Source organism: Sorex fumeus, unplaced genomic scaffold (genome assembly GCF_029834395.1).
Source record: "Sorex fumeus unplaced genomic scaffold, SorFum_2.1 ptg000024l, whole genome shotgun sequence".
NCBI classification, from domain to species: domain Eukaryota; kingdom Metazoa; phylum Chordata; class Mammalia; order Eulipotyphla; family Soricidae; genus Sorex; species Sorex fumeus.
In genome coordinates this window covers 49139595-49154345 of record NW_026606081.1, presented here as the reverse complement: position 1 = coordinate 49154345, position 14751 = coordinate 49139595, and the positions used below count along the sequence as shown (strand labels likewise).

General features: G+C 47.9%; 1 protein-coding gene across 2 annotated transcripts in view; it reads right to left on the bottom strand.

Moving 5' to 3' along the window:
- STOX2 (storkhead box 2) overlaps positions 1-14751 on the bottom strand; it is a 208125-nt gene that overhangs the window by 172317 nt on the left and 21057 nt on the right. The gene's annotated exons all lie outside the window — the stretch shown is intronic.

The following is a 14751-nucleotide window of genomic DNA, read 5'->3' as shown; positions in this document are numbered from 1 at the left end:
TAGGTAACTGGCTACAAATGCGTTAGCCTTCCTGGTTTGACAGAAAAAGTTCCTGCATCTTCACCGCCACCCCCATGCTCTAGTGCTCCCCCCCCAAGCCCCCCACCCACTACTGTCTGACATCGCACTCATCCTCTCTCCTCCCTCTGGCCCACTGGTCATCTCAGTTTAATCACCAGGGCCAAAGGCTTGTGTCACCCTCCAAGACTGCCTATTCCTCTTGCTGTGTGTACACCACAGAAGAGACGCACTACCGGGTAATTTGTCCTCACTCTGACTCGCTTCGTTTAACACGATGCCCTCCGGTCCCATCCAAGCTACAGTGGGTCCACCTTTCTGTGCAGCTGAACATTCCATCATGCACATAGTTGACTATAGCTTCTTTGTCCACTCATCTGTTACCGACCAGTGGCTTTTCCTACCTTCTTGCTTTGGTCCTGAGCACTGCCATGAACATTGGTGCACATCTATCTCTTCCAGTGAATGCTTTTGTGTTTGGGAGGTAGATGCCAAGAACTAAATTCATTAGGTCCTGCCTGGAGCTAGGCTGACTTTTGGAGGCGTCTCTGTGCTATTTCCCAGAGGTCCAATCAGAGCCACCCCCAGCGAAAGAGGTTTCCTTTACCCTGCTTCCACGCCAACCCTATTGTGCTACCCACAGAAGCAGTAGGAACTTTCTCAAACCTGTTCCCTGTGCATCTCAGTTGAAATCGTGATACCCATAGGGCAGCCGATCAACGTACAGGCTTGTGGGTTACATCAGCAGAACTTTTTCATGGAAAGATTCGCTCTCAAATGCCAAGAATGACTAACCAAAATACTAGTGATTTGACAGTCCTCAAGAACAGAAATATTTCTCCTGATCGCTTGCCAAAGTTGAGGTGTTGCCAATACCATCTGATAAGGGGTTGATATCAAGGATATACAAGGCACTGGTTGAACTCTACAAGAAGAAAACATCCAATCCCATCAGAAAATGGGGTGATGAAATGAACAGAAACTTTCTCAAAGAAAAAATCCAAATGGCCAAAAGGCACATGAAAAAATGCTCTTCATCACTAATCATCAGGGAGATGCAGATCAAAACAACAATGCATACCACAGAGACTGGCACACATCCAAAAGAACAAAAGAAACCGGTGTTGGCATGGATATGGGGATAAAGGGACTCTTCCTTCCCTGCTGGTGGGAATGCCAACTGGTTCAGCCCTTTTGGAAAACAGTATGAACATTTCTCAAAAAATTAAAATTGAGCTCCCATTTGACTCAGCAATACCACTTCTGGGAATATATCCCAGAGATGTATATAAAATAAAATTATATTGTATGTGTATGATATAAAATTATATCAAAATTATAGTAGAAATGACATCTGCACTTGTATATTCATTGCAGCACAGTTTACAATAGCCAGAATCTGGGAAAAACAAACTTTGGTACAATGGAATACTATGCAGCTGTTAGAAAAGATGAAGTCATGAAATTTGATTAGAAGTGGATCAACATGGAGAGTATCATGCTAGGCGAAATGAGTCAGAAAGAGAGGGACAGACATAAGTACTGCATTCATTTGTGGAATATAAAGTAACAGAATGGGAGACTAACATTCAAGAATAGTGGAGATAAGGACCAGGAGGATTGCTCCATGGCTTGGAAGCCAGCCTCACATGCTGGGGGAAAAGGCAGCTCAGATAGAGAAGGGACCACCAAGTAAAGAATGCTTAAGGGCCCACTCGGGATGGGAGACATGTGCTGAAGGTAGACTATAGACCAAACATGATGGCCACTTATTGCCTGTATTGCAAACCATAACACCCAAAAGGAGAGAGAGTGTAAAAGAGACTGCGCCTGCCACAGAGGAGGGGGTGGGGGGATAGGGTAGGGGTGGTGGGAGGGATACTGGGGACATTGGTGTGGAGAATGGGCACTGGTGGAGGGATGGGTACTTGATCATTGTATGACTGAAACGTAAGCATGAACGTTTGTAAGTCGGTAACTGTACCTCACAGTGATTCATTTAAAAAAAAAATGTTGAGGTCTTGCCCAAACCCAGAGGCATTCTCCGAGCTGGGGAGAGCATTGTTTGGTGCACAGGTCAGTGGGAAGGACGAGGATGCAGTCGGCAAACGATGGTCCAACCACACTTGGTGCCCACCTGTTCCCTGTGGGGTGCTCGCTGAGGCAGCTCCTCCCTGGGATGGACCCCATCGAACTCCGCTTGGTCTTGGCAGAAATAGACCCGACGCCTGGGCATCTCCATAAGCCTCACTATTTATAGCGAGGCTCCCTCTTCCTCCCCAGCGCCTGTGTCATTAGCTTCTATAAATACCAGCGCAGCTCCTGATCCCTAAGTCCCCGCTCGCCTGTGCTCTCAGCAATGCCCACCGTAGAGCCATCGACACTTGCCAACTCCAGGCAGCTTCCCGGGGCCTCGAGCCTTCCCCGGAGATGCAACACAGCAAGATCAACTAGGATGGCAGGAGAGAAGCTGCGGGCGGAAAGGGTGAACCAGCCAGCAAGAGATGTTCCAGACCAGGGCTTTTCAGCCTGGACTAGAGGTGACCAGGACACGTGACTCATAACCCAGGGTCCAGCTCATCTTCGCACGAGCCTGGACTGAGGCAGATCTACAGCGGTCCCCATGCGGGTCCTGGTCTCTGCTCGGGCACAAGACTGGCATGGGGGCAACTCTGGCCCAGGGCTCTGACTGTGTTGCAGGAACAGCTAACAGCAATGACAAGATACACAGACGCCACCCAACAGCCAGGCAGCTGCTCTCGATGGCCATCGGCGGGGCAGTCCTGCTGGGGCCTGGGGAGGAGGAGCCTGGGACAGGCATGAGGCCCTGAGTTAGATCCCCAGCACCGTCCTGCATGTCAAGATGAGCTGCAACCCTGGCCAGTGAGATCAAATCCCCCGACAGAGTGTGGGAAGGGAAGGAAACTGTCCCCATCTCATCTACAGGGTCATTCCATTTCAACGTCTAGGGGTCTCTGTGCATTTTTATCTCTCTGGGTTAGCTGCAAACTCAAGTTCCAAAGGCCATGCGGGCACAGGATTTACAGGGCACCAGGAACCACATGGCTGGGACCGGAAACCCTTCAGCACTTCGGGCCTACAATGTCTGCCGGGGAACAGGTGTGGGCAGACAGCAGGTGTGGCTCAGGAAACCCAGAGTGGGGGTCAGGGAGCACTGGCTTCCTTCTCACCATCACCCCGGGCACATTCAATGAAGTACGTAAAATTACAAAGCAATTTGATCTACAGAGGCACACACCTAGTTGGCAGGCGGCGGCCAACTCCCAAACCTGAAAGCAACTCTGACAGGGGGGTGAGAAAAACTTGCGACTTAACTTTTACAAGCAATGAGTCATGAGCTGCTACTCCGGGAGGTTATCCCAGGGGACTAGAGAGCATGGAGAGTGTTGGCTATCAACCCTAAGCGTTTTAGGCTTCACCAGTGAATTGCCCCTTTCCTCCTCCCAGAGAAGCTTACCAGACCCTTGCTAACATCCCTACCTTGGTTAAAGTCTTATCTTCAACCTTTCCTTTGTGTTGGATACTAGGCTTCATCACTGAGTCGCCCCCTTTCTTCCTCCCAGGGAAGTTTAACATGATCTTTAACCTTGGAGGGGGAGACTCAGGTTGTGCAGGAAAGCAATTGTCTACACTCCAAAACAGGGGAGAAGTGAGTTGAGTCAGGTTGAATGGAACTAGTAAAGGAATCCAGGCCAGGGAGCATCCTGTCTGAGGAAGGAGGTGGTGGGGAGGGTCACGTGGGGTGTCCACGGCGTGCCTACCTCAAAAACTCTTCCCACCGGGAGAGTTAGTGGGAATGACGGTGAATCGGGAATCGCCCTGTGTTTGGTATTAATGAGCGTATGTTATAATGAGGACAAAAAGGATCAAGCAGCTTCATATCTGCTGCTGCTCACAGGGTTCACATGAGGAAATTAATTGCATCAGCCACACACGGGCTGTGTGTGCCGTAAAACTTTCACTGGGAGCAAAGCCACCATCCAAAAGCCCAGTCAAATGTCCTCCCCTAAATGACTCTTGAAATTGTTTCTGTGGGAGAATTAAATTCCTAATATGTTTCTTCCCTTCCCTGCCCTTTTTTCTTCTTGCTGCTTCATTTGCTTTTCTTTCTTTCTTTCTTTCTTTCTTTCATTCTTTCTTTTTAATTTAATTCCCAAATGTTTCTACTTTGTGATTACTTGTCCACATCTTGATTGAGACTGGCAAATATCAAGTCAACCCTGTCTTCATTTTTATTGCTCCTCAACAGAGAATATTGAAAGCAGAGTTGTTCTCTGGTATATCTTCTGGAACGTCTTAGCAAGTTTTTTTTTCCCATTGTATTTATTTATTGGCTTTTGGGCCACACCCAGCAGTGCTCAGGATTATTCCTGGCTCTTTGCTTAGGGGTCACTCCTGGCAGGGCTCAGGGGACCATATGCAGTGCTGGGGATCAAACTCAGGTCAACCATATGGAAGGCAAAATCCCTCCACACTATTCTCTCTCTCCAGCCCTGTGAATTTTTATTTTCAAAATTCCACTCCTGCACTAAAAAGAGAATGCCCTGACAATAAATCTGCTGAAAAGCCCAGGTATGCTGGGCCCCATGACTGAGACCTCCAAGCCTGCTCAGATAGAGACTGGGCCTCTTCCCCCCAACTTCCCAGTTTTCCAGTAGCCTGGCAGTCACACCCACAAACTACCCCTGGTGCCATGTAATCTCATCAATGGCCAAGATCCAGAGACTATAAACCAAAGCTCCCGGAAGAGAGCACCACAGAATTTCCTGACCCTGCACCTGGCTGTCTTCACCGGGGTACCTCAGAGTGGGGCTAGTTGAGTTTCGCTTCCCGCTCCAAGCAGAATTCCAGCAGCCAAAAACTTCCAGAACCCAACAGCTGCCTTGCTCAAGGTCACAGTCCACATGCTCAGACAAGCCTCACCCAAGTGGGATCTGGCAGAAAAACCCCATGGGCCCCGTGACTGAAATCTCCAAGCCTGCTCAGATCAGTACTAGGCCTCCTCCCCCCAGCTCCCCAGTTTTCCAGTAGCTTGGCAGTCACACCCACAAACTGCCCTCAGCACCATGCAATTTCATCAACGGCCAAGACCCAGAGACTATAAACCAAAACTCCCAGAAGAGAGCGCCGCAGAATTTCCTGGAGTGCATTTGCAGCCATGCGGCCTCTTATAGTCTAGCCCACTTATGTACCAAAAGTAGCACACGTTTGTTTGGTTTTAACATATTCTTGTATTCTCTTATATATGGACTTAAATTGCTCCAGAATGAAATACAACAACATATAACAACCTTCACACACTTCCCTCTTATTGTGGTTGGAAAGGTGCTCGGTGGTGGGATTGGTGTTTGAATATTAACTGCAATGAACTATTGTGAACTACTTTATGAATATAAAATATTTTAAAAAAAAACTTGCAAAAATAAATAAATAAAAATAGAATGCCCTGAGAATGAATCTGCTGACTCAGGTATGCAAGTTTTGTGACCGAAATCTACAGGCTCTCATGGAGTTGGGAATGGGCAAGCTCCCCCATCTCCCTGTTCTTCCAGGAGCCTGGCAGTCACGCACATGAACTGCTTCTGGCACCATATAAGCACATTAATGGCCATGATCCAAAGACTCACAAATAAATCTTGGAAGAGAGCAACAAGCTGCAGAGATTACCCCTCTGGACACCAAAGTCACCATCCAGTTAAAAATTTAACTCCAGGGCTAGAGCAATAACAGAGCGGGTAGGGCATTTGCCTTGCACGCGCCTGACCCGGGTTCGATTCCCAGCATCTCATATGGTCCCCCAAGCACCGCCAGGAGTAATTCCTGAGTTCAGAGCCAGGAGTAACCCCTAGGCATTGCTGGGTGTGACCCAAAAAGCAAAAAAACAAAAATAAAAACAAAAAAAATTTAACTCCAGCTGTATCACCCTATTTAAAATTTTAGAATTCCTGGACATCTCCTACTCTATGCCTCTGATGTACCAGAATAGTACCCCACATTTGATGGGGTATAAAGTAGAAGACAACTGATCTTGATAAATAAATATATATGTGTATATATGTATAATATACATATATACATTAGCACACAAGGCTCAACCTGTAACAACATGTGATACAACAACAATATGATACAACAATAACAACAGCCCTCTCATACAAGGGCTTAATGACTCCAATTTCACACACTTTCCTCTAAGGAAAGTTTTGGGATCATTTTTAGGAGAGTATTTATAATAAGCAATACAAGATAAATTATTTAGGAACTGCTTTAAGGGCAGGTTTGGGCGGTGGTGGGAAAATTAGGATTATTGGTGGTGAGAAGATGTAATGGTGGTGGGGATTGGTGTTGGAATGTTGGATGTAATAAATTATTGTGAACAACTTTATAAAAATAAAATAAAATTAATTTAAAATTAATCTTAAAAGAATGCCCCTCACGTCATAGCATCCGTGCAGTCCCCCAGCACCTGTCCAGAGCTCCATGCCAGTCACATCTCCATGAGGGCATTTCATGCTGCCCTAAATGTCTCAAAAGCACACCCGGGCAACTTTGGGATGAACCTCACTCTAGAACCAGAAGACGGACGTTCTGGTGATTTCACTGCTGAAGATCCTTCCAGCCCTGCAATCATCCCTGAGAACCAACGGCCAGCACATTCCTACGCACTTTTGTAGACAAGTCAAACTGACTAAGACCAAGTCTTGGTGCATGGATAAGGGACCCTGGTGAGTGTTAAATATGTATATTAGACCAGCCCCATTAGACTGGAATGTCCACAGAAATTGCTATCTGTATTATGATCATTTTTAAAAGATTTCTAAGATGCCACATGGAAAAAAATGACAATTTAATGCACTCAAAATATAGCAAATACTGCTGCTACACACACACACACACACACACACACACACAAAACTCTCCAGCTGTAATGAGAGAGGAGAGCGCCCCCTGCTGTACACAGTAGTGAGGACCAACACAGCCCCCTCCAGCTGCTTTTTCTCGCTAGCCCCCTGGTGGTGAGTCTAAACCTGAGCCAGCCGGCCGCAGAGGCTGCCAAAATTTACCAGCAAAACTCACCCTGCAAATGACAAGAACTGGCAGTCAATGTCCAAGGACAGAAAAAAAAAAATGAGATCTAAAATAAAACCCAACTAACACCCAAGAATAGCCGAGATAAGTACCAGGAGGTTTACTCCATGGCTTGGAGGCCAGCCACACATGCTAGAGGAAAGGGCAGCTCAGATAGAGAAGGGAGCACCAAGTAAAGGGTGTTGGATGGATCCTCCCAGGATGGGAGATGCACGCTGAGAGTAGACTATAGACCAAACATGATTGCCACTCAATGCCTCTTTTGCAAACCACAGCACCCAAAAGGAGAGAGAGAACAAAAGGGAATGCCCTGCCACAGAGGCAGGGTGGGATGGGGGGGATGGGGGGGTGGGAAGAATACTGGGATCCGTGGTGGTGGGAAATGGGCACTGGTGGAGGGATGGGTACTTGATCATTGTATAATTGAAACCCAAGCACAAAAATTTGTAAGTCTACAACTGTACCTCGTGGTGTTTCACTAATAAAAACTTTAAAAATAATAATAAAATAAAATAAAGCCCAACTTTTCCAAAGAGATTATAAATCACTAAGTCACCCACCTATTCTCAAACAATTCAGCGCTGTATCCACATTGCCTGCTTCTAAAGATAAGGGCTTAGGACATCCCCTCCTAGGAACCAAATCTAGGGACATTACTTGATTCCAAAAGATGAAACTTCCAGATTTTTTTTACAATCAAACTGAAAAATTATATGCTTATTTTCAGCATTTCCTATTCCGTCCCTCCCCTCCCTCTTTCCTTCCCTTCTCTCTCCTCCCTCCCTCCCTCCTTCTTTTTCTTTCCATCTCTTTTTCTCTCCCTCTCTCTCTCCCTTATTCTCTCTCCCTTTTTCTTTCCCTCTCTCTCTCTCACTCTCTTTCCATCTTTCTCTCGCCCTTTCCCTCTCTCTCTCTCCCTCTCTCTTTCTCCCTCTCTGTCTCTTCCTCTCCCTCTCTCTGTCTCTCCCTCTCTCTGTGTCTCTTCCTTTATCTCCTCTCTCTATCCTCCCTCTCTCTTTCTCTCTGTTTCTCTCCTCTCTCTCCCTCTCTGCCTCTCCCTCTGTCTCCTGTCTATCTCTGTCTCTCCACCTCTGTCCCTCTCTTTCTTGTCTCCCTCTCTATCTCTGCCTCTCTCTTTCTCTCCCCCCCCTCTCTCTCGAAACTTCAGATCCATACAAGTCTCTTTTGAGTTTTTCTTTAAGACACAAAATTAAAAAAAAAAAAACACCTTAGTTTTCACCCAAACTAGTCACAGAGCCCCTCTCAGAACCATCTGGATACCCTACACACTTCTTCAGACTTAAATGTCATATAAACTCTTAGCTCCTGAAATTTGGGATGGGTGGTTTCATCCTATATAACTTGTGAGAAACAAAATGACACACTCATGCACAATTCTTTCCAATAGGTTAGGACCCATCTGCAGCAATAATCAATTAATACATGACTTCAATGGAAAGAATACGACATAAAGTCAAAACAAAAGGTGCGGGTTCTATCTGCATCTGGATCCCATGAGCTGTGTGCGGGTCAGATACTGACACCTGAACCTGCCCTGTGTAAATAAGCTGACAGTCAAAGGACATGGACCTGGACATTCCTGGCCTCTCTGGTGCTCGCATTTCTGTTTCCTTTGTTCGTGGTGCCCTCCAGTGGCATTAAGGTAAAGTAAGCGTTGTCGTTTTTAAATTGGTTTTTTACATGGATGTCCGAGAGTTCAGCTCAGTGGTACTCGAGCCCCTTAACTCAGCGTGATGTGAGTTTGCTGTGGCAATATGACCAAGCCATGATGCCCAGACATCTGATCAGACACTGGGACTGTGATTTTACAGAAACGCTCGGTGTTGGTTCAGAAGACTTGGAGTAGAGCCGTTAACCTCCATAATATGATGAACATTATCTAATCAAAAGCCTTACAAGCCGAGGACTCCCCTGAGGATGGCCAGAAGTGACCCCAGAGCACCTCGGGGTAGGGTCCCCTGAACAAAAACAAGGACTAAGGTCCCCGAGGAAGAAGGAATTCTGCTTCCAGACCATTCCCAACTCAAGACCTCCATCATCAGCTCTTGCCTGGGTCCAGCCTGCTGGTCGACTCTGCCTGTTCCCACATGGAGGAAGTTCGTAAAAATAAACATGTGTGTGGCTGTGTGCATCCCTGCGTGGACATCTATATGCACACATACACATGCCCACACACCCACTGCTTCTGATTTCCCGAGGTACAGACTCGTCTGGTCAGTAAAACTCTCAAGGGTTACCCAGAAAATGCTCGCGGACCTCCCTCGCCAAAGCCAAGTTTCTGCAAGTGTTGAGACACGTTGATGACAAGAATGTGTGACTCATTCCTGCGGGGAAGGTTAAGAGCCACTTGGAAACGGGCAAACGGTGCCAATTCCTGGCCCACCCTCTCCCCTGCCCGTCATTACCAACCTCACTCTGTTCTGACCACCGACAGCTGGAACTCAGAGCACTGGTTTGATCCACAATGCTGGTTGGGAAGAGACAAGTCTCTCACGCACCCCCATTTCCTCCTAAATCTTCTGCCTGAGCCATCTGGCCACTCAGGACAAGCTCCCCCAAATGTTCGCATCTTTCCGACAGTCATTTCGAAGTGAATCACAGATTTGCTGATGAAGACCGAGACCACTGGGCCATCCCAGTGTCACTTAAATAATCTAAAATGCTCGCTAAAGCTCAGACAGAGGAGGGAATACCAAGTAAAGGGTGTTAGGAGGATTCTCCCAGGATGGGAGATGCAAGCTGAAAGTAAACTATAGACTGAACATGTTTGCCACTCAATGCCTCTTTTGCAAACCTTAGCAACCAAAAGGAGAGAGAGGACAAAAGGGAATGCCCTGCCACAGAGGCGGAATGGGATAGGGGTATGTGAGGGGTGGGAGGGTGACTGGGATCATTGGTGGTGGAGAATGGGCACTGGTGGAGGGATGGGTACTCGATCATTGTATGACTGAAACCCAAGTACAAAAACTTGGAAGATCAACAACTGTACCTTCTGGTGATTCACTAATAAATTTTTTTAATTTAAATAAATAAATAAAATGCTTGCCAAGGGGCTGGAGTGGTAGCACAGCAGGGAGGGCGTTTGCCTTGCATAGGGCTGACCTGGATTCAATTTCCAGCACCCCATATGGTCCCCCGAGCAACGCAGGAGTAATTCCTAAGTGCAGAGCCAGGAGGAACCCCTATACATTGCCAGGTGTGACTCAAAAAGAAAAATAAATCAACAAAGAAATAAATAAATAAAATTCTCACCAAGTAACCTGAGGGTAATGACGTGAGACCGACACAAATCTACCTTTTCCAGGCCTTCAAATATGCTAATCATTTCTCAAGGTCCCAAGGGCAGCATGATTTGCCAACATCAGAAGATGGAAAGGACCCAGGTGTCCACACGCAACTAACCACAGAGAGGGCCGGCCCCATCTACTTGGGGAGGCTGCCACAGCACGGAACGGAGACACACAGTTCAGTCTCAGCAGTGGGATGAGCCACAAAACCGGCAGACACTGGAGGGTAAATGTGGCCTGACGCCACTGGTGAGTCCCCTAACCCATACACTGCATGTCCACTCTGTTCGGTGGACTCAGGAGGGCGCAGAAGAAGGACGTGCTCTTGCTGACAAGTACAGTTGTTGCTGGGGTGATGAGCAGTTGAGTCACACAGGAAGGTCAGGATGAACATCACGGTCTGCCTCAACTCTGTGAGGTGAGTCTGCGCTGTTAGAGGCTCTTCCGGGGGTCTGCTCTGCTCTCAGTTCCTCCTGTTGCTGAAGTCCATCATCTTCACACTTGGCTCTGTCTGTCTCTGGCCCCGTGCCAGGCTGCGGCCGGAAATCAGGCGGGCAGAGAACACGTGACTGTTTATGAATCGCTCATCTCTGGGGACGTGAGCCATGCTGTTGGGGCCATTGTACAGATAGGAAAACAGAAGGAAAGAATAAACCGGCTGGTCCAAGAGGCTCTGCGGTGTGACAGGGAGGAAGAGCATCCAAGCTTGAGTCTCTTGCAACCCATCTGGAACATTCTTTCTCCATTCTTTCTCCCTGCTTTGTCAAACAGCTGTGTGTCCAAAATGTAAGTGTGGAGAGAAATGCAAAGGTTCTTTCTGCCCACCACACTTTCTTTCTTTTCTTTCTTTCTTTCTTTCTTTCTTTCTTTCTTTCTTTCCTTTCTTTCTTTCTTTCTTTCTTTCTTTCTTTCTTTCGTCTTTTTGGGTCACACCCAGCTATGCTCAGGGGTTACTCTGGGTTCTGCACTCAGGAATTACTCTTGGCAATGCTCAGGGGACCATATGGGGTGCCAGGAATCGAACCTGGGTCGATTCAAATGCTCTAACGCTGTCCTATCGCTCCAGCCCTGCTCACCAAACTTTCACGAGCTCTCACTCCACCACCACTTGGCATCTGTCTGTGCCTGGATGTGGCAGGTAATGCCTGGACAGGAATTTCATCAAGACACTTGCTGGAGTTTCTAAAGGGTGCGTTGCAGAGAAGAGTGCAATATACCTTCACAAAGTCTCTGGGGGAGAATCCAGGATGGGAACTTAACTGGGCACCCCAATTTCAAGAGTGATCCAGCTCACTCCACCCACTCTATCCCCCAGAATTCCCACCTTACTGATCTCACCAACTCCGGTTTTATCACCCACCCTACCTGCTTCAGCACCCAATTCCATCCGCTTCATGACCACCCAATTCCACCCTCTTCATCAACACTCAATACCACCAGTTTTATCAACGCCCAACTACACAGTTTCGTCCATGCCACGGTGGAATCCAGCACTGCTTAATGACTCTGTACCTTGATTTTCTGCTAGAAACCACAAATAAAATTCTGGTAAGTCACATTCTAAACACAGACTCATGGGGAAGGCTTCTATGAAATCAGAAAGACCCCTTGATCCTGACCCTACCCATGTGAATGTACAGTAGCTGCGCAAAAGGAAGTTTAGCTACGTTTGGAAAAATTGACCCAAAACTATGCTCATCATCATTAAAACTTACTGAATCATATCTGTCTCGGGGAAGAAATCTGAGTCAAAAAACCACCCTGAGGGCCAGAGCGATAGTACAGTGGGTAGGGCGTTTGCCTTGCACACGGCAGACCCAGGTTCGATCCCCAGCATCCCATATGGTCCCCTGAGTACCGCCAGGAGTAATTCCTGAGTCCAGTGCCAGGAGTAACCCCTGAGCATTGCTGGGTGTGACCCAAAAAGAAAAAAAATTAAATAAATAAATAAACTCAAATGGGGTAAATGTCTTAACACACACACACACACACGCACGCACACACACACACACACACACACACCCTAAGGAAGCTAAATTCACTAACAAGTTAGCAAAATATTTTTAAGTGCGGACTGATCTCCCAGTCCTTTAAGAATGACAGGAGGCAGCATGGTGCAACAGAGAGCTTTGGATTCTTTGAAACTGAAGTGACCAGTCTGCAGAGGTAACAGAACTGAACGTGTGAGTGGCTGAGAAATAGTTCAAGGGTAGAATGTCGGGCATGTGAAGGTCATGGGCAAAGTCCTGAGTTAGATCCCTGGTACCACATGGACTCCCAAGCACCACAGATCGTGGCCCTTGTTGTTATAAGAGAGAAAAGATGCAACCCCTAAAATGTGTATTCAGGGGCTGGAGAGATAGCCCAGCGGGTAGGGTGTTTGCCTTGCACGCAGCCGACCCAGGTTCTATTCCCAGCATCCCATATGATCCCCTGAGCACTGCCAGGAGTGATTCCTGAGTGCAGAGCCAGGAGTAACCCCTGTGCATCGCCGGGTGTGATCCAGAAAGCAAAAAAAATAAAATAAATAAAATGTGTATTCAGACAACATGTAACTGGCCTCTTCCGCTCCAGAGAGAAAAGATTCCGAGATAAAGAGTAAGGGGAATCAAAGTGTGATACGAACAAGAGCCTGAAGACGACTAAAAGGGTTCTGGAGCTTCTTCAGTGCACAAATCTCTCCCCGCCTTGAGGTTTTGGGGCCACACCCACAGTGCTCAGGGGCTACTCCTGGCTCAGTGCTCAGGAAACCAGATGCTGCTTCAAGGGTCAAACCAGAGTCAGTCACAATGAAGGTAAGAGCCTTAACTTCCATTCTATGTTCCAGCCCAAAACTTATATGTGCCTTAGACAAAGCCAGTAGAGATTTCTCTAGAAGGTGACGATGACGGGTGATAACTAAGTGCTAACCCAGGCAGAATGATGATTGAGCCCCCGCTTTAGAAATCAGAAAGCTCCAGAATTGTCAGAGCTGGGGTAAGAACAGATCCTGGGCCACTAGGGAGGAGGGAGAAGAGCAAAAACAGGGGGAAATGAGAGTCCGGGGGAGGGACCACGCACAGAAGTAACTGAGAACAAGCTGAGCAGAATTTATCCGACATTCTGGTTGGTTGTGCTGCATGGGGGCCACACAGCAGACAACTTTCCTTCCACGACAGACGAGGCCGTCCCCTCCCCATCACTGGCATCCAATATTCACGTCCCCTCCCCATCACTGGCATCCAAGATTCACAAAACAGTGACATAATTCTCGTTTTTTTCCCACCGGGCTTGTCAGAGACCAGTGCTGGTGAGTCCTTCCTTTCCTGCATTTTCAGCCGTGCTCCAGTCACCTGTTTCCTGACAGGACCGTCCCTCTGGCACGGCCCGTCCCTTCGGGAAAGGGTCCAAGTTCCAAGCAGAAGCAGAGGCAGCAGCGAATGCCAGCTCAGCGCCTCCTTCCTGCCCATCTTTTCCAAACATTGATCTAATCCGCTGCAGGTGTGGTTTTGGCGGCACAGTCCTGGCCTGCTCCTCCAGCTCCTCATGCCCTCTGCTCTCTGCAGACCCGGAGACCCCCACCCCATCATTAAATTAGCACTGTAGCACTGTCCTCCCGTTGCTCATCGATTTGCTCCAGCGGGCACCAGTAACGTCTCCATTGTGAGACTTGTTGTTACTGTGTTTGGCATATTGAATACATCACAGGGAGCTTGCCAGGCTCTACCATGAGGTTAGGATACTCTCGGTAGCTTGCCGGGCTCTCCGAGAGGGGCAGAGGAATCGAACCTGGGTCAGCCGCATGCAAGGCAAACATACTACCTGCTGAGCTATGGCTCCAGCCCATTATTTTTATTTTTAATTTTATGATGGGAGCGACTCCTCCCATCATTAAATTTAAAATAAAAAACACTCATCCCCCTCCAAGCACCCACTGAGACCAGAAGTTCTGTTCTTGGGAATTTTCCACTCCAAGGGGATTTTCTTGTTACTTGTTTGGGGGCCACACCCAGCAGTGCTCAGGGCTTGCTCCTGGCTCTGTGCTCAGGGACCCCTCCTGGAGGGCTCATGGGACCATAGGGGATGTCAGGGATCAAGCCCTGGTTGGCTGCCTGCGAGGCAAGCGCCATCCTCACTGTACTATCACTCAGTTCCCACCTTTCCACTACTAGGGCCTGGCCCGAATCACCCCCAGTTTCCTCTGGAGGCCAGTCCAGACTGATCAGAACTTGAGAGGGTCCGACTGTGGCAGGAGAACAATTCAATTCTGCGCCGCCAACCGAACACTTTCTTTTCTCCGAGTGCAGACGTGCCTGTTCCCACAACCACTGATGGG